The sequence below is a fragment of the Garra rufa genome, chromosome 1 (assembly GCF_049309525.1).
Source record: "Garra rufa chromosome 1, GarRuf1.0, whole genome shotgun sequence".
Taxonomy (NCBI): domain Eukaryota; kingdom Metazoa; phylum Chordata; class Actinopteri; order Cypriniformes; family Cyprinidae; genus Garra; species Garra rufa.
Window position 1 is genome coordinate 18416316 of NC_133361.1, and position 8220 is coordinate 18424535.

The window sequence follows — 8220 nt, forward strand, 5'->3', positions numbered from 1 at the left end:
ATATATATATATATATATATATATATATATATATATATATATATATATTATATATATATATATATATATATATATATATATATATATATATATATATATATATATATATATATATATATATATATATATATATATATATTATATATATATATATATATATATATATATATAATATATATATATATATATATATATATATATATATATATATATATATATTATATATATATATATATATATATATATATATATATATATATATATAAAACTGCATAGACACAAACAGCGGTAAATTACAAATTAAATTACATTACGTAAAATATTGCATTTTAATTCAATTTATTTTATTTTAAATTATTTGAAATATTTAAAAAGTTTAAAAATAAATTACATAAAATGAAATGCATGAAAACAAACGTTAGCAAAATTACTACATTACATAAATTATTGAATTTTAATAGTTTTTTTTATTTTAAATTATTTTAAATATTTTAAAAAGCTAAAAAAATACATAAAACAATTGTAACTGCATAGTGACAAACCGTAAAATACAATTACATTAAATTACATAAAATATTTCATTTAAATTGTATTCTTAAATTACTATTAAGTAAAAAACAAATTACAGAAAATGAACTGCATAGTGAAAAACAGCAGTAAATACAAAATTACATCACAAAATATTTTTTTTATTGTGTTTGTATTTTTAATTATTTAAAATAATTTAAAAAGTAAAAATAAATAAATAAATGATTGTAGAAAATTAACTACATAATAATTACATAAAATATAAAATATAATTTTCAACTGTTTTAAAACTATAATTATTTAACATTTTAGATCATTATTTAAAAAATATATGTACAAATATTTAAATAAAATATAACTAATTATAAAATAAAATTAAAAAACTGCAAACCCACACAGGGAACACTACAGAATAACGAATCTGTGAATTAATTATTTAAAATGACTATGAAGTTCTCAAACACTCATACAATGTTCTGAACTGAAAGTAGCTTATTTGCAACTGTTAACAGCTGGTTTGGATGTTTCAAGATCATTTTATGCATGAAAAGTTGTGTGAGAAGCATGGCAACTTTAGAACAACAGAAAAAAGTGACACTTTATGTCCTAAAGTGACACTTCTACATGCTGGAAAACTACTTTGTTAATGGAAAAAAGATGTTTTAAAACAGTTGAGCTACTGAAAAATACTTGAGGTTTGCAACAGTGCAATGACAGACTGAAACGAGAAGAGCGAAACAGGTGGAAGCATAGAGTGGATGGAGAGAAAGAGGAGGTGGAAAAGTGCGAGAAAATCGATGTCTCGCTCTCCGTGATTGATCGGAGGACTTTTGGAGAGTTGCGTGAAGAGTTTGTGTCGCGGCGGTGGGCGGACGGAGGCGTGTGGGTCGGAGATTGATGCAGACATTACCGGCTTCAGACCCGAATGAACCTACACAGATCGTCTCCGCCAGCTGTTCCCACCTCCAAACTTTCACCCAACTCCATAACCGAGCCAATTAGAGCGGCAGCGGCGTGTGGAGGAGCCGCGGGTCGTGAGATCGGGCGGCTGTTTGCGTTCAGGACGCGTGTCTCTCGGCGCTCGTGACGCGGCGACCGGTTCGGCCTGAAAACGCTGGAGTGTGAAGAGTTTTATGAAGAGGAAAACGAATCCATCACGGCTCCAGATCATCCGGAAATCAATGGAGCTCGCCGGGGTTTGAGCAGATGCACATCTATTAGCCTGATCTCCGCTCGCAATTTTCTGAAAGAGGCTTTTAGGGTTTAAGGAGCGCGGAGTGCGGCTCCTCGGGGCTCCATCCGCGCTGCAGAGGAACACATAAAAGTCTGCGAGCGCCCGGACCGACGGCCCACTCCTTCTGCGTGGGAAACATCAGAGCGGCCAGCTGTGATGCCCGGAGGGAGACAACGATTTAGAGAGGAGAAAACTAAACGCTGAGGTGGCAGGAAAGCCAGAGACCCATGAAATCGACATTAGAGAGGGAAAAAGGACTGGCAGACCTTACTGGAGTTACCCCCTGCGTGCGTGTGAGACTTAACTTCTTAAGAAAGTTAAGAATAATTCCAAGAATTAAAGAATGTTCCTTAATGCAATGCTTGGAAATGAATATTCTCTTAAGAAATTCACAAGCTTTGGTTTTCATGTGATGGTTCTTGCCAAAGATGAACTAATTTGAGAGAAGTTGGAGGTTAACTTTGAGAATTTATGTTAAAGTTTTGTCTTAAGAACAAGCTTTTATTTTTAGGTTAGAAAGTTACAGGTTATCCAAGTTTATGAATAGAATTATTTTGAATTCCTAAGTTTTCCTATAAGAACAATCTTTTAAAAAATACACTAGGAAGTATTTTTGTGAATCCTTTTTTTAAAGAATTTTATTTTTAAGACAACTATATATTCCAATTTTTTTTTTCCAAAAAGTTAATCTGCGACTTCACTATCATCATAAACAGAAATGAAACTTTGTCCGAAATATTATGAAAGGTTTATTCCATATTAATCTACAGTCTCCTTTAGAAAGAAGTAAAGAATTGTCTTAGGATCAAATCATCTTAAAATGATTCATAAGTGCAATTCTTGAAAACATTTCTTAATTTGAGGATTTTTCAAGAAATTACACTTGGGAACATTCTTACAAACTTCTTGGTATTTAACTTAATATGTTTAATACCTTCTTGTGTAACCTTTGAATTTTTTTTTTTTTTACCCAAATACCAAAGCCTGTCATTTTCTAAATACATACTTGCAATCGCAGGCTTTGGTTTTCATATAATGGTTCTTGCCAAAGATGAACAACTAATTTGAGAGAAGTTGGAGGTTATCAGAACTTTTAGAATTTATGTTTAAGTTTTGTCTTAAGAACAAGCCAAAAGATAACATTCTTAAATGATATATTCAGAAATATTCTGAAAGGTTTATCCCACATTAATCTACAATCTCCTTTAGAAAGAAGTAAAGAATTGTCTTACGAATCATTTTAAGATAAATTCCAAGTGCAATTCTTGAAAACATTTAATTTGAGTTTTTCCCCCATAAATTACACTTAGGAACATTCTTACAAACTTCTCGGGAATTTAACTTAATGTGTTAAATAACTTCTTGTCTAACCTTTGACAAAAACTACCCAAATAAGAAAAGCCTATCATTTTCTAAATAAATTAAGTACATACACATAAAGATGTTCTTAAGAAAACCACAGGTTTTGGTGTTAGTTATTTGTGTAGGTTATCCAACTTTAAGAATTTCTGTTTGAGTATTGTCTTTAAGATAACAATCTTAAACTTTTTTTTTTTAGTTTTCTTAACTTAGAATGTAAGAAAATATATTTTTAAATTGAATTAATTATTGTATTCTTAATTTTTTTTTAATAAGAGCAATCTTTTTTTAGTAGTATATTTGGGAATATAACATTCTTTTTTTTCTTATATTAAATATTTACTTTTTTTCTTACACTAAAACTTTTTTTTTAAAGAACAGTTAGAAGGATTTTATTAAGACACATCTATATATTCCAGCAAATTGAAAGTGCAGCAACTTCAATATCGTCTTTAACAGAAATTAAACTTGGTAGATTAATGTGGGATTGGTTCTTTAAAAATTTAGAAAGAAATTGAAGAACTGTTTTAAGATAAATTCCAAGAAGTTCGTAAGAATGAATGAATTAATTAAGAAGTTCAAAAATATTTTCATAGGAACACTAAAAAATATTTTTCTTCAGGAAATTTTGCCAAAGATTCCAAAAGTAGTTAAGAAATATCTTAATTCCAGATACATTCCAGTAAGTTAATTTGAAGGTTTTAAGTGCTATTCTTAAGAACATCTTTTTTATCTTCTAAACAGTTTGAAGAGAGTTAGAAAATAAGAAACAACAGAATTTTACATTGAACACAAATTCCACCGAAAGATCAAAATTGCTTCCTAAAATAAACCTGCAGTAACTCATCATAAAAATTAAACCATATGCCATAATTATTCTGAAACGATCTTATCCCACATGAACCTTTTAGAGACTGGTAATCTCTCAGTATTACACTGGTTCAGTGTTAGTAATTAAACTGAAGTGACGCTCTTGAAACCATTCAATCACGTCTCTCTGTGACATTTGCTGAAATCTGTGATTCACGCCATTAAAAAAATGAGCAACAAAACGTAGGTCTTGATTTCACGCGTCACACGGATTCATCAGGAATCTTCACAGAATCCAGGCTGGATTTAGACGGGAATGACGAAAATGTCAAGGAGCAGGTGAGCATCTGATGACTTTCAGCAGAAATGGGAATGATTTCATGATGAAGTGCCAATTTAAAACTGATAGCAGACAAATCACCAAACCAGCCTCGCTTTTATCATCCTCACAGCTGCTGCTAATGTTGTTTAGAGTTGTTTTTTTTGTTTTGTTTTTTACTGAGATGAACACAAACAGACAACAAAAACATTGTAATACATACTATAAATCTGTATCTGTGTGTGCACATACAGTTGAAGTCAAAAGTTTGCATACACCTTGCAGTATCTGCAAAATGTTAATTATTTTACCAAAATAAGAGGGATCATGCATGCAAAATGCATGTTTTTTTTATTCAGTACTAACCTGAAGAAGATTTCACATAAAAGACGTTTACATATAGTCCCCACAAGAGAAAACAACAGTTGAAATGATAAAAAGAGACCCCGTTCAAAAGTTTACATACACTTGATTATTAATACTGTGTTAATACTGAATGATCCACAGCTGTGTTTTTCATTTTAATTTTTTGGTAAGTGACAGTTATTTATGAGTCCCTTGTTTGTCCTGAACAGTTAAACTGCCTGAGGTTCTTTAGAAAAATCCTTCAGGTCTCACAAATTCTTTGGTTTTTCAGCACTTTTGTGCATTTGAATCATTTCCAACAATGATTGTATGATTTTGAGATCCATCTTTTCACACTGAGGACAACTGAGGGACTCATATGCAACTATTACAGAAGGTTCAAACGCTTACCGATGCTCCAGGAAGAAACACAACACATTAAGAGCCGGAGGGTGAAAACTTTTTGAATTTGAGGATCAGGGTATCATGCAAGTATCCTCTGTAGCTTCTGAAGGGCTTCCCCCTCGGCTCTTAATGCATTGTTTCTCCTTCTGAAGCATCGGTGAGCATTTGAACCTTCTGTAATAGTTGCATATGATTCTCTCAGTGTGAAAAGACGGATCTCAAAATCACAGTCATTGTTAGAAAGGGTTCATATACACAAAAAACGCTGCAAAACCAAAGAATTTGTGGGACCTGAAGGATTTTTCTGGGGTCATTTTTATAAATGTAACTATTACTTTCTCTTGTGGACTATATGTAAACGTCTATTATGTGAAACACTGTATTAAAGAGGTCATCGGATGCCCATTTGCATATGATTCTTTAGGGTCTTAATGGGAAGTCTATAACATACTTTGGTTAAAATTTCTCAATGGTAGTGTAAAAAACATTCTTTTTACTTTTTACAAAATCAGCCCTTTTTAGAGCGAGCTATTCTGTTGCATGTTTCTTTAAATGCTAATGAGTTCTGCTCGCCCCGCCCCTCTCTGCCATGTGATGATGAGCCATAATGTTTACTTTAGCCACGTTTAGTGGCCATTTGCAAACATGCATAAAAAATCCCTTATACTCACATCTGCTGCGGGTGAAGCTGCATCACGAATGATTCGCAAAAACATAGACACATATGTAGATCGGGATTGGCGCTTTCCTTTCAAAAGAGAAAGTAATGTTAATCCTCTGCATCTTCAGCGGCTCAGATGTCAGGAGTAAATGACGACTGCTATGTTTGTTATTACATCTAACAACAGAACACCTCAATTGCTCAAATCTGAGACATTCTTGTCTTCCCCTGCACCCGAGTCGGACTGTTTCAGCTCAGTGAGGGCGGGTCTAAGGTAAGGTGCCCCTGTCAATCAACTATTTTGTTTCGTCACACCCACAAGAAGCTGAGAATGACCTGATTTTAAAAAGGGGATATTACTTTTAAAGATTAAACAAAATACCACTGGGTGGATTTTTATCATTGTAGGGTGCGCATTAATGTTCAAACAACATGCAAAAGTGAGTTTTGCATCCGATGACCCCTTTAAGGTCAGTACTACATTAAAAAATAACATGCATTTTATATGATCCCTCTTATTTTGGTAAAATAATGAACATTTTGCAGATTCTTCAAAGGGGAATGTAAACTTATGAGCTTGACCGTATGTATGCATTTTTATAAACAATGTTTCATCAAATTGCATTGCAATTATATTCAAACTGGATCTCAGTTATTCTGCTGTATGTATTCCGGTCATCACATTATAAAACCCACATTGGTGGACCACTAATTAGACAACAACTCTGATCTATAGAGAGAAATATCAAACACCAGATGATCCATACATCACTGCTGAAGTGTGTGTGTGTTCATAAGACATCAGTGTGAACGGCTCCTCCGGGAAAGACCTGGACACACTTCTCTCTCCCAGCACAGCATGAATGTGTGAGAGTGGATGAGTCCGGCTGGTGTTAATAGCGCTCTAATGCATGTAATGAGAGCAGAGAGCGCTCCTGAGCACATTACATCCACACTTACAGCACTTACAGCCTCAGATCATCACCAATCAATCCATCCGTCATCTACTGAGACACAAGAGTTCACTGTGCTACAAAAACACCAAGCCAAACTTCCAAGCCAAACCTCTCCAGTCCAAAAGAGACTGACTGCAAGTGCAAAATGCTTTAATAATAGCATAAGTGAACTTTAGGGGAAAAAATATCATGCCCGTAATAGACACAATGAGGCTCCTGGAGCATGAGGCGGCACCTGGCGTTACTGACTCAAGAGCTCAAACTATTGTGTTCAGTAAGAATCAATCAGTGCTTCTCAGTGTAATTCGATTCGATTCACAAAGGAGCAGCGATTCAATCTGAAAATGGAAATGCCACTTTACTGGGAGGAGTAGCGAGGGATGAAACAGCCGGTGTGGGAATGATGGAGCGACGCCGCAGACAAAACCACTATAATCTTCACGTGGGCCGCAAAATAAAACGTACAGGGGATTTAAGCGGCAAATGGCTGGATTGTTGATCACAGCAGCCGTTCACACTGTGATTGGTGGGATTTACATTTGGTCACAGCTTTTGAAAATCAGTGCACAAATGGGATACAGCTGGTACAAAGATGGAAGAGCAAAACAGCTTGCTTGTCGTAATAAATTAACATTCTGGAGGCTATTATAACAAACGAGACTTTTATCATTACTGAAAAATAAAACTAGAGGTAGAAAAATATTAGCGAGTAAAATACAAACAAAAAATATCAATGTAAACTAAAATATGAAAAAGCTCAAAATGATCATATTTTATTATTTTTATATTTTATAATATAATACATAATTATGAAACATGTAAAGATAATATATGTATAGATTATATTTATATAATCGCATTTAGAAAAATACTACTGCAGTCAAATGGCCAAAATGTCAGTATTATCTTTCTTTTAGATTTTATTCTATAATATCTTTATTTTAAAATATCAAATAGTTTATATAAATACATCTAAAATATTTGTATTTTCATTTATTTCTATTATATTCTAAATATATGTTATACACTGAAATATCTATATGCATGTATTAATATGTTCTATATATTAAAAATATAGAAATATTATGACTCTATACATAACATTATATTGATTTTATTCTCTATATTACATACAGCAATATTATATTATTTGTAAAATCAATTCACTGCAGTAAAAATAACGTTCACTAAAGTATGACAACTCAAACTTGTTTTTTTTTTCAATATATTGTAAAATATTAAATTGTATATAGTGATATCAAATATTTCAATTAATATTGTATTTATTGTATATATTGTATTGTACATATATTCTCATTAATGTTAGCATATTTATTTGTAATATTATCTACACTTTATTATAAATAGAAATATGTTAACAATATTTATTTGTAATATTATCCATATATTATTACATTATATTTTCTCTCTTATATATTATTAATATTGGATAGTCTGGTATTATATCCAGACTACAGCCTATCCAATATTAATTTATATCCAATATTAATAAAAAAAAAAAAAAAAAAAAATAATAATAATAATAATAATAATAATAATAATACTATTGGATAGTCTGGTTTAATAAACCAGAGCCTAATCA